Here is a 17585-nt window from a genome sequence, read left to right on the forward strand (position 1 = left end):
TCTCACTAAATTTCAATGTATAAGTGTTCTCCCTGAGTATGCACCGTTGCCAAAGTTCGTCGTGCGGAGACACCACGTGATGATCGGGTATGATAAGCTCAACGTTCACCTACAACGGGTGCAAGCCAGTTTTGCACATGCAGAAATACTCGGGTTAAACTTAACGAGCCTAGCATTTGCAGATATGTCCTCGGAACACTGAGATCGAGAGGTCGAGCGTGAATCATATAGTAGATATGATCAACATAGTGATGTTCACCATTGAAAACTACTCCATCTCACATGATGATCGAACATGGTTTAGTTGATTTGGATCATGTGATCACTTAGATGATTAGAGGGATGTCTATCTAAATGGGAGTTCTTAAGTAATATGATTAATTAAACTTTAATTTATCATGAACTTAGTCCTGATAGTATTTTGCAAAATATGTTGTAGATCAATAGCTCGCGTTATAGCTTCCCTAGGTTTTTTATATGTTCCTAGAGGAAACTAAGTTGAAAGATAATACTAGCAATGATGCGGACTGAGTCTGTGATCTGAGGTTTATCCTCATTGCTGCACAGAAGAATTATGTCCTTGATGCATCGCTAGGTGACAAAACTATTGAAGGAGCAGATGCAGATGTTATGAATGTTTGGCTAGCTTACTATGATGACTACTTGATAGTTTAGTGCACCATGCTTTACGGCTTAGAATCGGGACTTCAAAGACGTTTTGAACGTCATGGACCATATGAGATGTTCCAAGAGTTGAAGTTAATATTTCAAGCAAATACCTGAGTTGAGAGACATGAAGTCTCCAACAAGTTCTATAGCTAAAAGATGGAGGAGAATAGCTCAAGCAGTGAGCATGAGCTCAGATTGTCTGGGTACTACAATCGCTTGAATCAAGTGGGAGTTAATCTTCCAGATAAGATAGTGATTGACAGAGTTCTCTAGTCACCATCACCAAGTTACTAGAACTTTGCGATGAACTATAGTATGCAAGGAATGACGAAAACGATTCCCGAGCTCTTCGTGATGCTGAAATCGGCGAAGCTAGAAATCAAGAAAGATCATCAAGTGTTGATGATTGACAAGACCACTAGTTTCAAGAAAAGGGCAAAGGGAAAGAAAGGGAACTTCAAGTAGAATGGCAAGCAAGTTGTCACTCCCGTGAAGAATCCCAAAGCTGGACCAAAGCCTGAAGCTGAGTGCTTCTACTGCAAAGGAAATGGTCACTAGAAGCGGAAATACCTTGAATATTTGGTGGATAAGAAGGAAGGCAAAGTGAACAAGGGTATATTTGATATACAGGTTATTGGTGTGTACCTTACTAGTGTTTATAGTAGCCCCTGGGTATTTGATACTTGTTCAATTGCTAATATTAGTAACTCAAAACAGGAGTTGCAGAATAAACAGAGACTAGTTGAGGGTGTAGTGGCGATGTGTGTTGGAAGTGGTTCCAAGATTGATATGATCATGATCGCACACTCCTTATATTTTCGAGATTAGTGTTGAACCTAAATAAATGTTTTTTGGTGTTTGCGTTGAGCATAAATATGATTAGATCATGTTTATTGTGATACTATTATTCATCTAAGAAAGAGAATAAATTGTTATTCTATTTACATGAATAAAACCTTCTATGGTCATACACCCAATGTTGATGGTTTATTGAATCTTGATCATAGTGATACACATATTCATAATATTGATGCCAAAAGATGCAAAGTTGATAATGATAGTGCAACTTATTTGTGGCACTGCCGTTTGGGTCATATCTGTGTAAAGCGCATGAAGAAACTCTATAAAGATGGACTTTTGGAATCACTTGATTATGAATCATTTGATGCTTGCGCACCGTGCCTTATGGGCAAGATGACTAAAACCCCGTTCTCCGGAACAATGGAATGAGCTAGTGACTTATTGGAAATAATACATACCAATGTATGCAGTCTGATGAGTGTTGATGCTCGTGGCAGATATCGTTATTTTCTGACCTTCGCAGATGATTTGAACATATATGGGTATATCTACTTAATGAAACACAAGTCTGAAACATTTGAAAAGTTCAAAGAATTTCAGAGTGAAGTGGAGAATCATTGTAACAAGAAAAATAAAGTTTCTACAATCTGATCGTGCAGGAGAATATTTGAGTTACGAGTTTGGCCTTCATATAAAACAATGTGGAATAGCTTCACAGCTCACGCCACCTGGAACACCACAGCGTTATGGTGTGTCTGAACACCGTAACTGCACTTTATTGGATATGGTGTGATCTATGATGTCTCTTATAGGTTTACCACTACCATTTTGGGGTTATGCATTAGAGACAGTTGCATTCACTTTAAATAGGGCACCATCAAAATCCGTTGAGATGACGCCTTATGAACTATGGTTTGGTAAGAAACCAAAGTTGTTGTTTCTTAAAGTTTGGGGTTGCGATGCTTATGTGAAAAAGCTTCAACCTGATAAGCTCGAACCCAAATCAGGGAAATGTGTCTTCACAGGATACCCAAAGGAGACTGTTGGGTACACCTTCTATCACAGATCCGAAGGCAAGACATTCGTTGCTAAGAATGGATCCTTTCTAGAGAAGGAGTTTCTCTCGAAAGAAGTGAGTGGGAGGAAAGTAGAACTTGATGAGGTAATTGTACCTTCTCCCTTATTGGAAAGTAGTTCATCGCATGAATCAGTTCCTGTGATCCCTACACCATTTCGTGAGGAATCTGATGATAATGATCATGAAACTTTGGATCAAGTTACTATCGAACCTCGTAGGTCAACCAGAGTAAGATCTGCACCAGAGTGGTACGGTAATCCTATTCTGGAGGTCATGATACTTGACCATGACGAACCTACGAACTATGAGGAAGCAATGATGAGCCTAGATTCTGCAAAATGGCTTGAGGCCATGAAATCTGAGTGGGATTCATGTATGAGAAGAAAGTTTGGACTTTGGTGGACTTGTCCGATGATCGGCAAGACATTAAGAATAAATGGGTCTCCAAGAGAAAGACGGACGCTGATAGTAGTGTTACTATGTACAAAGCTCGACTTGTCTCAAAAGGTTTTCGACAAGTTCAAGGAGTTGACTACGATGAGACTTTCTCAACTGTAGGGATGCTTAAATCCGTCCGAATTAGGTTAGCAAATTGTCACATTTTATGAAATCTGGCAAATGGATGTCAAAACTACATTCGTTAATGGATTTCTTAAAGAAGAGTTGTATATGATGCAACTAGAAGGTTTTGTCGATCCTAAAGGTGCTAACAAAGTGTGCAAGCTCCAGCGATCCATTTATGGACTGGTGCAAGCCTCTCGGAGTTGGAATAAACGCTTTGATAGTGTGATCACAGCATATGGTTTTATATAGACTTTTGGAAAAGCCTGTATTTACAAGAAAGTGAGTGGGAGCTCTGTAGCATTTCTAATATTATATGTGGATGCCATATTGTTGATTGGAAATGATACAGAATTTCTGGATAGCATAAAGGGAGACTTGAAAAAGAGTTTTTCAATGAAATACCTTGGTGAAGCTTCTTACACATTGAGCATCAAGATCTATAGAGATAGATCAAGACGATTGATAAGATTTTTCAATGAGTGCATACCTTGACAAGATTTTGAAGTAGTTCAAAATGGAACAGTGAAAGAAAGAGTTCTTGCCTGTGTTACAAGGTGTGATATTGAGTAAGACTCAAAGCCGACCACGGCAGAAGATAGAAAGAGAATGAAAGTCATTCCCTATGCCTCAGCCATAGGTTCTATAAAGTATGCCATGTTGTGTACCAGTTCTATTGCATACCCTACACTGAGTTTGGCAAGGGAGTACAATAGTGATCTAGGAGTAGATCACTGGACAGCGGTCAAAATTATCCTTAGTAAGGACTAAGGAAATATTTCTCGGTGATGGGGGTGATAAAGAGTTCGTCGTAAAGAGTTACGTCGATGCAAGCTTTTACATCGATCCAGGTGACTCTAAGTCTCAATCTGGATACATATTGAAAATGGGAGCAATTAGCTAGAGTAGCTCCGTGCAGAGCATTGTAGACATAAAATATTTGCAAAATACATATGGTTCTGAATGTGATAGACCCATTGACTAAACTTCTCTCACAAGCAAAACATGATCAGACCTTAGTACTTTTTGGGTGTTAATCACATAGTGATGTAAACTAGATTATTGACTCTAGTAAACCCTTCAGGTGTTGATCACATGACGATGTGAACTATGGGTGTTAATCACATACAGATGTGAATATTGGTGTTGAATCACATGGTGATGTGAACTAGATTATTGACTCTAGTGCAAGTGGGAGACTGAAGGAAATATGCCCTGGAGGCAGTAATAAAGTTATTATTTATTTCCTTATTTCATGATAAATGTTTATTATTCATGCTAGAATTGTATTAACCGGAAACTTAGTACATGTGTGAATACATAGACAAACAGAGTGTCACTAGTATGCCTCTACTTGACTAGCTCGTTGAATCAAAGATGGTTAAGTTTCCTAGCCATAGACAAGAGTTGTCATTTGATTAACGGGGTCACATCGTTGGAAAAAGATGTGATTGACTTGACTCGTTCTGTTTGCTTACCACTTGATCGTTTAGTATATTGCTATTGCTTTCTTCATGACTTATACATATTCCTATGACTATGAGATTATGCAACTCCCGAATACCGGAAGAACACTTTGTGTGCTACCAAACGTCACAACGTAACTGGGTGATTATAAAGGTGCTCTACAGGTGTCTCCAATGGTACTTGTTGAGTTGGCATAGATCGAGATTAGGATTTGTCACTCCGATTATCGGAGAGGTATCTCTGGGCCCTCTCGGTAATGCACATCACTATAAGCCGTGCAAGCAATGTGACTAATGAGTTAGTTGCGGGATGATGCATTACGGAACGAGTAAAGAGACTTGCCAGTAACGAGATTGAACTAGGTATTGAGATACCGACGATCGAATCTCGGGCAAGTAACATAACGATGACAAAGGGAACAACGTATGTTGTTATGCGGTTTGACCGATAAAGATCTTCGTAGAATATGTAGGAGCCAATATGAGCATCCAGGTTCCGCTATTGGTTATTGACTGGAGATGAGTCTCGGTCATGTCTACATAGTTCTCGAACCCGTAGGGTCCGCACGCTTAACGTTCTGTGACGATTTGTATTATGAGTTATGTGATTTGATGAACGAAGTTTGTTTGGAGTCCCGGATGAGATCGAGTACATGACGAGGAGTCTCGAAATGGTTGAGCCATAAAGATCAATATATTGGAAGGCTATATTCGGACATCAGAAAGGTTCCGAGTGATTCGGGTATTTTTCGGAGTACCGCAGAGTTACGGGAATTCGTCGGGAGAAGTATTGGCCCTTATTGGGCCATACGGGAAAGAGAGAGGGGTTACATAGGGCAGCCCCCCCCCCCCAAGGCCTAGTCCGAATGGGACTAGGGGGAGGGGCGGCGCCCCCTCCTTCCTTCTCTTTTCTCTTCCCTTTCCTTCTCTCCTACTCCTACTACTTGGAAGGGGGGAATCCTACTCCCGGTGGGAGTAGGACTCCCCTAGGGCGCGCCATAGAGAGGGTCGGCCCCTCCCCTCCTCCACTCCTTTATATACGGGGGAGGGGGCACCCCATGGAGACACAAGTTGATCATTGATCTTTAGCCGTGTGCAGTGCCCCCCTCCACCATAATCCACCTCGGTCATATCGTAGCGGTGCTTAGGCGAAGCCCTGCATTGGTAGCTTCATCAACACCGTCATCACGCCGTCGTGCTGACAGAACTCTCCCTCGAAGCTCTACTGGATCGTGAGTTTGTGGGACGTCACCGAGCTGAACGTGTGCCGATCGCGGAGTGTGGTATGTTTGGTACTAGGATCGGTCGATCGTGAAGACATACGACTACATCAACCACGTTGTCATAACGCTTCCCCTTACGGTCTACGAGGGTACGTGGACGACACTCTCCCCTCTCGTTTCTATGTATCACCATGATCTTGCGTGTGTGTAGGAAAAGTTTTGAAATTACTACGTTCCCCAACAGATAGCCTGCCCCTCTATTTATATGTTGAGCCTTAGGGTCGAAACTTGGAGTAAAAGCCTCCACAAAGTAGGTTTCACCCGAAAGGCAAGAGTCCTTCTCGGACTCCAGGGCCAGATGCCAGGGTTCCCGGCGTCTGAACCCAGACGCCAGGGACCCTGGCGTCTGGCCCCTGGACTCCATAAAACTTCCTTTTGCGCTTTCCAAAAACCTTGTGGGCTTTCCCCTTTGGCCCAAATAAAGTGTTCTCGTACCCAAACATTTCGGAAAACATCCGGAACCCCTTCCAGTGAATTCCGGAACCCCTTACAGTGAATTCCGGAACCCTTCTAGAGACCAAACACTATTATCCCATATATCAATCTTTATCTCCGGACCATTCCGAATTTCCTCGTCATGTCTGTAATCATATCCGGGACTCCGAACAACATTCGGTCACCAACATACATAACTCATATAATACTATATCGTCAACAAACGTTAAGCGTGCGGACCCTACGGGTTCGAGAACGTTAAGTTGCACTTTCCTAATCTCGATCTATGCCAACCCAACAAATGTTGGAAATATGCCCTAGAGGCAATAATAAAATGGTTATTATTATATTTCCTTGTTCATGATAATTGTCTATTGTTCATGCTATAATTGTGTTATACGAAAATTGTAATACATGTGTGAATACGTAGACCACAACATGTCCCTAGTGGGCCTCTAATTGACTAGCTCGTTGATCAATGGATGGTTACAGTTTCCTGACCATGGACATTGGATGTCATTGATAACGGGATCACATCATTGGGAGAATGATGTGATGGACAAGACCCAATCCTAAGCATAGCACAAGATCGTATAGTTCGTTTGCTAGAGCTTTTCTAATGTCAAGTATCATTTCCTTAGACCATGAGATCGTGTAACTCCCGGATACTGTAGGAGTGCTTTGGGTGTACCAAACGTCACAACGTAACTGGGTGACTATAAAGGTATACTACAGGTATCTCCAAAAGTGTCTGTTGGGTTGACAAGGATCGAGACTAGGATTTGTCACTCCGTATGACGGAGAGGTATCTCTGGGCCCACTCGGTAATGCATCATCATAATGAGCTCAATGTGACCAAGTGGTTGGTCACGGGATCATGCATTACCGTATGAGTAAAGTGACTTGCCGGTAACGAGATTGAACGAGGTATTGGGATACCGACAATCGAATCTCGGGCAAGTAACGTACCGATTGACAAAGGGAATTGTATACGGGATTGCTTGAATCCTTGACATCGTGGTTCATTCGATGAGATCATCGTGGAACATGTGGGAGCCAACATGGGTATCCAGATCCCGCTGTTGGTTATTGGCCGGAGAGCTGTCTCGGTCATGTCTGCATGATTCCCGAACCCGTAGGGTCTACACACTTAAGGTTCGGTGACGCTAGGGTTATTAGGAAGACTTGTAAGTGATTACCGAATGTTGTTCGGAGTCCCAGATGAGATCCCGGACGTCATGAGGAGTTCTGGAATGGTCCGTAGGTGAAGATTTATATATGGGAAGTTGTCATACGGTCACCGGAAAAGTTCGCGGGCTTATCGGTATTGTACCGGGGCCACCGGAGGGGTTCCGGGGGTCCACCGGGAGGGGTCACCTCTCTCGGAGGGCCTCATGGGCCGTAGTGGGCAGGGAACCAGCCCCTGGAGGGCTGGGCGCATCCCCCCCTTGGGCCCATGCGCCTAGGGTTGGGGGGAACCCTAGAGGGGGCGCCCCCCTTGCTTTGGGGGGCAAGCCCCCTCCCCTTGGCCGCCGCCCCCCTCTAGATCTCATCTAGAGGGGTCCGGCCCCCTTCCCCCTTCCCCTATAAATAGAGGGGCGAGGGGAGGGCTGCACACCACATCAAAGGCGCAGCCCCTCCCCTCCCCAACACCTCTCCTCCTCCGTTAAGAGCTTGGCGAAGCCCTGTCGGAGTACTGCCTCTCCACCACCACCACGCCGTTGTGCTGCTGTTGGAGCTCTCTTCCTCAACCTCTCCCTCCTCCTTACTAGATCAAGGCACGGGAGACGTCTCCGCTCCGTACGTGTGTTGAGCGAAGAGGTGCCGTCCGTTCGGCGCTAGGATCTTCGGTGATTTGGATCACGACGAGTACGACTCCATCAACCCCATTCTCTTGAACGCTTCCGCTCGCAATCTACAAGGGTACGTAGATGCACTCCTCTCTCACTCGTTGCTAGATGACTCCATAGATTGATCTTGGTGATGCGTAGAAAATTTTAAATTTCTGCTATGATCCCCAACAGTGGCATCATGAGCTAGGTCTATGCGTAGTTTCAATGCACGAGTAGAACACAATTTTGTTGTGGGCGTAGATGTTGTCAATTTACTTGCCACTACTAGTCTTATCTTGTTTCAGCAGCATCGTGGGATGAAGCGGCCCGGACCGACCTTACACGTATGCTTACGTGAGACGGGTTCCACCGACTGACATGCACTAGTTGCATAAGGTGGCTAGCGGGTGTCTGTCTCTCCCACTTTAGTCGGATCGGATTCGATGAAAAGGGTCCTTATGAAGGGTAAATAGAAATTGGCATATCATGTTGTGGTTTTGACGTAGGTAAGAAACGTTCTTGCTAGAACCCTATTGCAGCCACGTAAAAACATGCAACAACAATTAGAGGACGTCTAACTTGTTTTTGCAGCATATGCCTTGTGATGTGATATGGCCAAAAGGATGTGATGAATGATATATATGTGATGTATGAGATTGATCATGTTCTTGTAATAGGAATCACAACTTGCATGTCGATGAGTATGACAACCGGCAGGAGCCATAGGAGTTGTCTTAATTATTGTATGACCTGCGTGTCATTGAATAACGCCATGTAATTACTTTACTTTATTGCTAAACCATTAGCCATAGTAGTAGAAGTAATCGTTGGCGTGACAACTTCATGAAGACACGATGATGGAGATCATGATGATGGAGATCATGGTGTCATGCCGGTGACGATGATGATCATGGCGCCCCGAAGATGGAGATCAAAAGGAGCAAAATGATATTGGCCATATCATGTCACTATTTGATTGCATGTGATGTTTATCATGTTTTTGCATCTTATTTTCTTAGAACGACGGTAGTAAATAAGATGATCCCTCATAATAATTTCAAGAAAGTGTTCCCCCTAACTGTGCGCCGTTGCGAAAGTTCCTTGTTTTGAAGCACCACGTGATGATCGGGTGTGATAGATTCTAACGTTCACATACAACGGGTGTAAGACGGATTTACACATGCAAAAACACTTAGGTTTTACTTGACGAGCCTAGCATGTACAGACATGGCCTCGGAACACAAGAGACCGAAAAGTCGAACATGAGTCGTATACAAGATACGATCAACATGAAGATGTTCTTCGATGATGACTAGTCCGTCTCACGTGATGATCGGACACGGCCTAGTTGACTCGGATCATGGATCACTTAGACGACTAGAGGGATGTCTATCTGAGTGGGACATGGCCTCGGAACACAAGAGACCGAAAGGTCGAACATGAGTCATATACAAGATACGATCAACATGAAGATGTTCACCTATGATGACTAGTCCGTCTCACGTGATGATTGGACACGGCCTAGATGACTCGGATCATGGATCACTTAGATGACTAGAGGGATGTCTATCTGAGTGGGAGTTCATTAAATAATTTGATTAGATGAACTTAATTATCATAAACTTAGTCTAAAACTTTTGCAATATGTCTTGTAGATCAAATGGCCCACGCTAATGTTGCCCTCAACTTCAACGCGTTCCTAGAGAAAACCAAGCTGAAGACGATGGCAGCAACTATACGGACTGGGTCCAAAACTTGAGGATCATCCTCATAGCTGCCAAGAAAGCATATGTCCTAGATGCACCGCTAGGTGAAGCACCCATTTTCCCAGCAACTCAAGACGTTATGAACGTCTGGCAGTCGCATAGTGATGATTAATCACTGGTTTAGTGCGGCATGCTTTACAGCTTAGAACCGGGGCTCCAAAAGCGTTTTGAGCAGCACGGAGCATATAAGATGTTCCAAGAGCTGAAAATGGTTTTCCAAGATCATGCTCGGGTCAAGAGATATGAAGTCTCCGACAAGTTCTACAGCTGAAAGATGGAGGAGAATGGTTCTGTCAGTGAGCACATACTCAAAATGTCTGGGTTGCACAACCGCTTGTCTCAGTTGGGAGTTAATCTCCTGGATGACGCGGTCATTGACAGAATCCTCCAGTCGCTCCCACCTAGCTACAAGAGCTTTGTGATGAACTACAATATGCAGGGGATGGTGAAAACCATTCCTGAGGTATTTTCAATGCTGAAATCAGCGGAGGTGGAGATCAAAAAGGAACATCAAGTGTTGATGGTCAATAAAACCACTAGTTTCAAGAAAGGCAAGGGTAAGAAGAACTTCAAGAAGGACGGCAAGGGAGTTGTCGCGCCCGGTAAGCCAGTTGCCGGGAAGAAGCCAAAGCATGGACCCAAACCTGAGACTGAGTGCTTTTATTGCAAGGGAAGCGGACACTGGAAGCGGAACTGCCCCAAGTACTTAGCGGACAAGAAGGCCGGCAACACCAAAGGTATATGTGATATACATGTAATTGATGTGTACCTTACCAGTACTCGTAGTAGCTCCTGGGTATTTGATACCGGTGCGGTTGCTCATATTTGTAACTCAAAACAGGAGCTGCGGAATAAGCGGAGACTGGCGAAGGACGAGGTGACGATGCGCGTCGGGAATGGTTCCAAGGTCGATGTGATCGCCGTCGGCACGCTACCTCTACATTTACCTACGGGATTAGTTTTAAACCTCAATAATTGTTATTTAGTGCCAGCTTTGAGCATGAACATTGTATCTGGATCTCGTTTAATACGAGATGGCTACTCATTTAAATCCGAGAATAATGGTTGTTCTATTTATATGAGAGATATGTTTTATGGTCATGCCCCGCTGGTCAATGGTTTATTCTTAATGAATCTCGAACGTGATGTTACACATATTCATAGTGTGAATACCAAAAGATGTAAGGTTGATAACGATAGTCCCACATACTTGTGGCACTGCCGCCTTGGTCACATTGGTGTCAAACGCATGAAGAAGCTCCATGCTGATGGACTTTTGGAGTCTCTTGATTACGAATCATTTGACACATGCGAACCATGCCTCATGGGCAAAATGACCAAGACTCCGTTCTCCGGAACAATGGAGCGAGCAACCAACTTATTGGAAATCATACATACTGATGTGTGCGGTCCAATGAGCGTTGAGGCTCGCGGAGGCTATCGTTATGTTCTCACTCTCACTGATGACTTAAGTAGATATGGGTATGTCTACTTGATGAAACACAAGTCTGAGACCTTTGAAAAGTTCAAGGAATTTCAGAATGAGGTAGAGAATCAACGTGACCAAAAAATAAAGTTCTTAAGATCAGATCGTGGGGGAGAATATTTAAGTCACGAATTTGGTACGCACTTAAGGAAATGTGGAATCGTTTCACAACTCACGCCGCCTGGAACACCTCAGCGTAACGGTGTGCCCAAACGTTGTAATCGCACTCTATTGGATATGGTGCGATCTATGATGTCACTCACTGATTTACCGCTATCATTTTGGGGATACGCTCTAGAGACAGCTACATTCACTTTAAATAGGGCACATCTAAATCCGTTGAGACGACACCGTATGAATTATGGTTTGTGAAGAAACCTAAGCTGCCGTTTCTAAAAGTTTGGGGATGCGATGCTTATGTCAAGAAACTTCAACCTGAAAAGCTCGAACCCAAGTCAGAAAAATGTGTCTTCATAGGATACCCTAAGGAAACCATTGGGTATACCTTCTACCTTAGATCTGAAGGCAAGATCTTTGTTGCCAAGAACGGGTCCTTTCTGGAGAAAGAGTTTCTCTCGAAAGAAATAAGTGGGAGGAAAGTAGAACTCGATGAAGTACTGCCTCTTGAACCGGAAAGTAGCGCAGCTCAGGAAGATGTTCCTGTGGTGCCTGCACCGACTAGAGAGGAAGTTAATGATGATGATCAAGGTACTTCGGATCAAGTTGCTACTGAACTTAGAAGGTCCACAAGGACACGTTCCACACCAGAATGGTATGGCAACCTTGTCCTGGAAATCATGTTGTTAGACAACGGTGAACCTTCGAACTATGAAGAAGCGATGGCGGGCCCAGATTCCAACAAATGGCTTGAAGCCATGCAATCTGAGATAGGATCCATGTATGAAAACAAAGTATGGACTTCGACAGACTTGCCCGATGATCGGCGAGCGATAGAAAATAAATGGATCTTTCAGAAGAAGACGGACGCGGATGGTAATGTTACCATCTATAAGGCTCGACTTGTCGCTAAGGGTTATCGACAAGTTCAAGGGGTTGACTACGATGAGACTTTCTCTCCCGTGGCGAAGCTGAAGTCCATCTGAATCATGTTAGCAATTGCCGCATACTATGATTATGAGATATGGCAAATGGATGTCAAAACGGCATTCCTTAACGGCTATCTTAAGGAAGAATTGTATATGATGCAGCCGGAAGGTTTTGTCGATCCTAAGAATGCTAACAAGGTATGCAAGCTCCAGCGCTCCATCTATGGGCTGGTGCAAGCATCTCAGAGTTGGAACATTCGCTTTGATGAAATGATCAAAGCGTTTGGGTTTATGCAGACTTATGGAGAAGCATGCGTTTACAAGAAAGTGAGTGGGAGCTCTGTAGCATTTCTCATATTATATGTAGATGACATACTTTTGATGGGAAATGATATAGAACTTTTGGACAGCATTAAGGCCTACTTGAATAAGTGTTTTTCAATGAAGGACCTTGGAGAAGCTGCTTACATATTAGGCATCAAGATCTATAGAGATAGATCGAGACGCCTCATAGGTCTTTCACAAAGCACATACCTTGATAAGATATTGAAGAAGTTCAATATGGATCAGTCCAAGAAGGGGTTCTTGCCTATGTTGCAAGGTGTGACATTGAGCTCGGCTCAATGCCCGACCACGGTAGAAGATAGAGAAAAGATGAGTGTCATCTCCTATGCCTCGGCTATAGGGTCTATTATGTATGCCATGTTGTGTACCAGACCTGATGTAAACCTTGCCGTAAGTTTGGTAGGAATGTACCAAAGTAATCCTGGCATGGAACACTGGACAGCGGTCAAGAATATCCTAAAGTACCTAAAAAGTACTAAGGATATGTTTCTCATTTATGGAGGTGACGAAGAGCTCGTCGTAAAGGGTTACGTCGATGCCAGCTTTGACACAGATCTGGATGACTCTAAGTCACAAACCGGATACGTATATATTTTGAATGGTGGGGCAGTAAGCTAGTGTAGTTGCAAGCAAAGCGTCATGGCGGGATCTACATGTGAAGCGGAGTACATGGCAGCCTCGGAGGCGGCACATGAAGCAATCTGGATGAAGGAGTTCATTACCGACCTAGGAGTTATTCCCAATGCGTCGGGGCCAATGACTCTCTTCTGTGACAACACTGGAGCCATTGCCCTTGCCAAGGAGCCCAGGTTTCACAAGAAGACCAGGCACATCAAGCGTCGCTTCAACTCCATTCATGAAAATGTTCAAGATGGAGACATAGATATTTGCAAAGTGCATACGGATCTGAATGTCGCAGATCCGTTGACTAAACCTCTTCCGCGAGCAAAACATGATCAACACCAGAACTCTATGGGTGTTCGATTCATCACAATGTAACTAGATTATTGACTCTAGTGCAAGTGGGAGACTGTTGGAAATATGCCCTAGAGGCAATAATAAAATGGTTATTATTATATTTCCTTGTTCATGATAATTGTCTATTGTTCATGCTATAATTGTGTTATCCAGAAATCATAATACATGTGTGAATACGTAGACCACAACATGTCCCTAGTGAGCCTCTAGTTGACTAGCTCGTTGATCAATGGATGGTTACGGTTTCCTGACCATGGACATTGGATGTCATTGATAACGGGATCACATCATTAGGAGAATGATGTGATGGACAAGACCCAATCCTAAGCATAGCACAAGATCGTATAGTTCGTTTGCTAGAGCTTTTCTAATGTCAAGTATCATTTCCTTAGACCATGAGATCGTGTAACTCCCGGATACCGTAGGAGTGCTTTGGGTGTACCAAACATCACAGCATAACTGGGTGACTATAAAGGTATACTACAGGTATCTCCGAAAGTGTATGTTGGGTCGACACGGATCGAGACTAGGATTTGTCACTCCGTATGATGGAGAGGAATCTCTGGGCCCACTCGATAATGCATCATCATAATGAGCTCAATGTGACCAAGTGGTTGGTCACGGGATCATGCATTACGGTACGAGTAAAGTGACTTGCCGGTAACGAGATTGAACGAGGTTTGGGATACCGACGATCGAATCTCGGGCAAGTAACGTACCGATTGACAAAGGGAATTGTATACGGGATTGCTTGAATCCTTGACATCGTGGTTCATCCGATGAGATCATCGTGGAACATGTGGGAGCCAACATGGGTATCCAGATCCCGCTGTTGGTTATTGGCCAAAGAGCTGTCTCGGTCATGTCTGCATGATTCCCGAACCCGTAGGGTCTACACACTTAAGGTTCGGTGACGCTAGGGTTATTAGGAAGACTTGTAAGTGATTACCGCATGTTGTTCGGAGTCCCGGATGAGATCCCGGACGTCACGAGGTGTTCCGGAATGGTCCGGAGGTGAAGATTTATATATGGGAAGTTGTCATACAGTCACTGGAAAAGTTCGGGGGCTTATCGGTATTGTACCGGGGCCATCGGAGGGGTTCCGGGGGTCCACCGGGAGGGGCCACCTCTCTCGGAGGGCCTCATGGGCCGTAGTGGGCAGGAAACCAGCCCCTGGAGGGCTGGGCGCATCCCCCCCTTGGGCCCATGCGCCTAGGGTTGGGGGGAACCCTAGAAGGGGCGCCCCCCTTGCTTGGGGGGCAAGCCCCTCCCCTTGCCCCCCCCCCCTCTAAATCTCATCTAGAGGGGGGCGGCCCCCTTCCCCCTTCCCCTATAAATAGAGGGGCGAGGGGAGGGCTGCACACCACATCAAAGGCGCAGCCCCTCCCCTCCCCAACACCTCTCCTCCTCCGTTAAGAGCTTGGGGAAGCCCTCACGGAGTACTGCCTCTCCACGACCACCACGCTGTCGTGCTGCTGCTGGAGCTCTCTTTCTCAACCTCTTCCTCCTCCTTGCTGGATCAAGGCGCGGGAGACGTCTCTGCTCCGTACGTGTGTTGAACGCGGAGGTGCCGTCCGTTCGGTGATTTGGATCACGACGAGTATGACTCCATCAACCTCGTCCTCTTGAACGCTTCCGCTCGCGATCTACAAGGGTACGTAGATGCACTCCTCTCTCACTCGTTGCTAGATGACTCCATAGATTGATCTTGGTGATGCGTTAAATTTCTGCTACGATCCCCAACAACAAATACCTTCGAAGACACCTGTAGAGCACCTTTATAATCACCCATTTACTTTGTGACGTTTGGTAGCACACAAAGTGTTCCTCCGGTATTCGGGAGTTGCATAATCTCATAGTCTGAGGAACTTGTATAAGTCATGAAGAAAGCAGTAGTAATGAAACTGACACGATCATAATGTTAAGCTAATGGATGGGTCTTTTCCATCACATCATTTTCCTAATGATGTGATCCCGTTCATGAAATGACAACACATGTCTATGGTTAGGAAACATAACTATCTTTAATTAACGAGCTAGTCAAGTAGAGGCATACTAAGGACTATAAGTTTTGTCTATGTATTCACACATGTACTAGTTTCCGGTTAATATAATTCTAGCATGAATAATAAACATTTATCATGAATTAAGAAAATAAATAATAACTTTATTATTGCCTCTAGGGCATGTTTCCTTCAAATACGTGAAACTATAATTTGCCGTGGTGTATAAACTAAATTTTAGTGGTCAATTACTAAATCTACCATGATAAAAATGAAAATAAAATTGTCATGCTTAATTAATCAAAAAATAAAATCTGCCATGGTTTGTTAACTAAATTTTCCAATGTCAAAATACTAAAATAACCATGATCAATGAAATAAATTTGCCAGGGTTAATAAAAATGAAATTTACCAACTTCATGAGTAGTAGCATCGATCTACAAGGGAACAAAGTGCGAACCGCATTACTTAGATGAGTTTCAGAGTCATGCAGAGCCATCAATTATACCATGAACCCACACAAACATTAGTTGACGAAGCATATTGCATCTAGAATCCTGCAACACTAGCAATACCAAATGAAAAATCTTCTGTTGTTACCTGTCCGCAGTCTATGGTGCCCTTGGCATTGAACCTGAACCCCAACGCAAGATCCTGCTCACCAACCAAGCCCATCAGACCCCATCGCAAAGATCATGCTCACCGCCTATCAGACTCCCGCACACGAGAGCAGCAGACCAGCCGGCCGCGCACAAGCTGCTCGACGAATTGCACCCAGGAGAGGAGGGCGGGCCTGGTAGAGGAGCTCCTGCTCCTTCCCCAACCTGCTGCTGTGGCTCCTCAACCTCTCCCTGCTCGCCCTCGCCGCCGCTGCGCTCGCCCCGGCGCTGCTCCTCCGGCCCCGCCCGACGCCCTTTGGCTGGGCGCTCGTCTCCGTGCACACCGCCACGCTGCTCTCGGCGCTCGCGTCCATGTACACCCACCTCGCCCGCCGCCGCCTCTGCTGCCACGCCCACGCGGCCCTCGCCGTCGCCGCGCTCTGCGGCCACGCGCTCGCCTCCTACGCCCTGCTCCTCCGCCGCGACCGGAGCCTCGCGCTGCTCGCGTCGGCGAGGGACCGAAGGGAGCAGGTCGCGCTGGTGCTCCTGGAGGCGGCGCTGCTGCTGGCCATGTTCCTGGTGCAGGCTGTCGCGCTGGCGGCGGCCTGCGCCGTGGGCGAGGGAGCACGAGGCGGTCGAGGCCGAGAAGGCCGCCGCGGCGAGGAAGCGCGGGAGGAAGATGGCGCGCGTGCGGGCCGGTGGACGAGGAGAAGGGGACGAGCGGCAAGGTGGTGCTCCCGGGAAACGCCGACGAGTGCTGAACGAACGAAGATGTAGATTAGGGGAAGGATCAGCCATGATGTGCCGTGTGTTTGATACAGCTCTCGGTCGCTTTCTTTGTCTGAACAGCTTTCGCAAATACAGTAGGACTTTGCTTCAAGTTCTATTGTTGAATACAGAAACCCAGCTAAGTTTCCAAATGTTCTAAAGAAGGCAGCCAAGGCCAATCAGGAAGAAGAAATTTTCCGCTTGTTCTGGTGGGGTGCGCCGGCCCAGGCAGCAGTGCAACGCCTGGGCGACACGCAAGGGCCCCAGCAGCAAGCTACTGTGGTGGGCCCTCCCCCATAAAAAATAAATTTAATATCGTTGTGGGCACATGGCCCACATATCAGATATTAAACTGATAAGAACAGATACTACACTTGATCTTAGCCAAAAGGCCGAGAAAGGTATGCTTCTTTCCGTAGCCCTGGGTCTGCTTATATACTGCGTCTTGGCCTCCCTTCCGCTCTGGCTG

The 17585-nt window shown here is 45.4% G+C and overlaps 1 non-coding gene and 1 pseudogene across 1 annotated transcript; one reads left to right on the top strand and one right to left on the bottom strand.

The window, feature by feature from the left end:
- Positions 1-17241, top strand: part of LOC123090234 (uncharacterized) — a 77162-nt pseudogene extending 59921 nt beyond the window's left edge.
- An 84-nt stretch (positions 17242-17325) lies between these two features.
- Positions 17326-17521, bottom strand: LOC123095221 (U2 spliceosomal RNA). Its single transcript, XR_006446129.1, has one exon. It is a non-coding gene; the product is annotated as a U2 spliceosomal RNA (small nuclear RNA).
- Positions 17522-17585: the final 64 nt, after the last annotated feature.

Source organism: Triticum aestivum, chromosome 4B, assembly GCF_018294505.1.
Source record: "Triticum aestivum cultivar Chinese Spring chromosome 4B, IWGSC CS RefSeq v2.1, whole genome shotgun sequence".
NCBI classification, from domain to species: Eukaryota; Viridiplantae; Streptophyta; class Magnoliopsida; order Poales; family Poaceae; genus Triticum; species Triticum aestivum.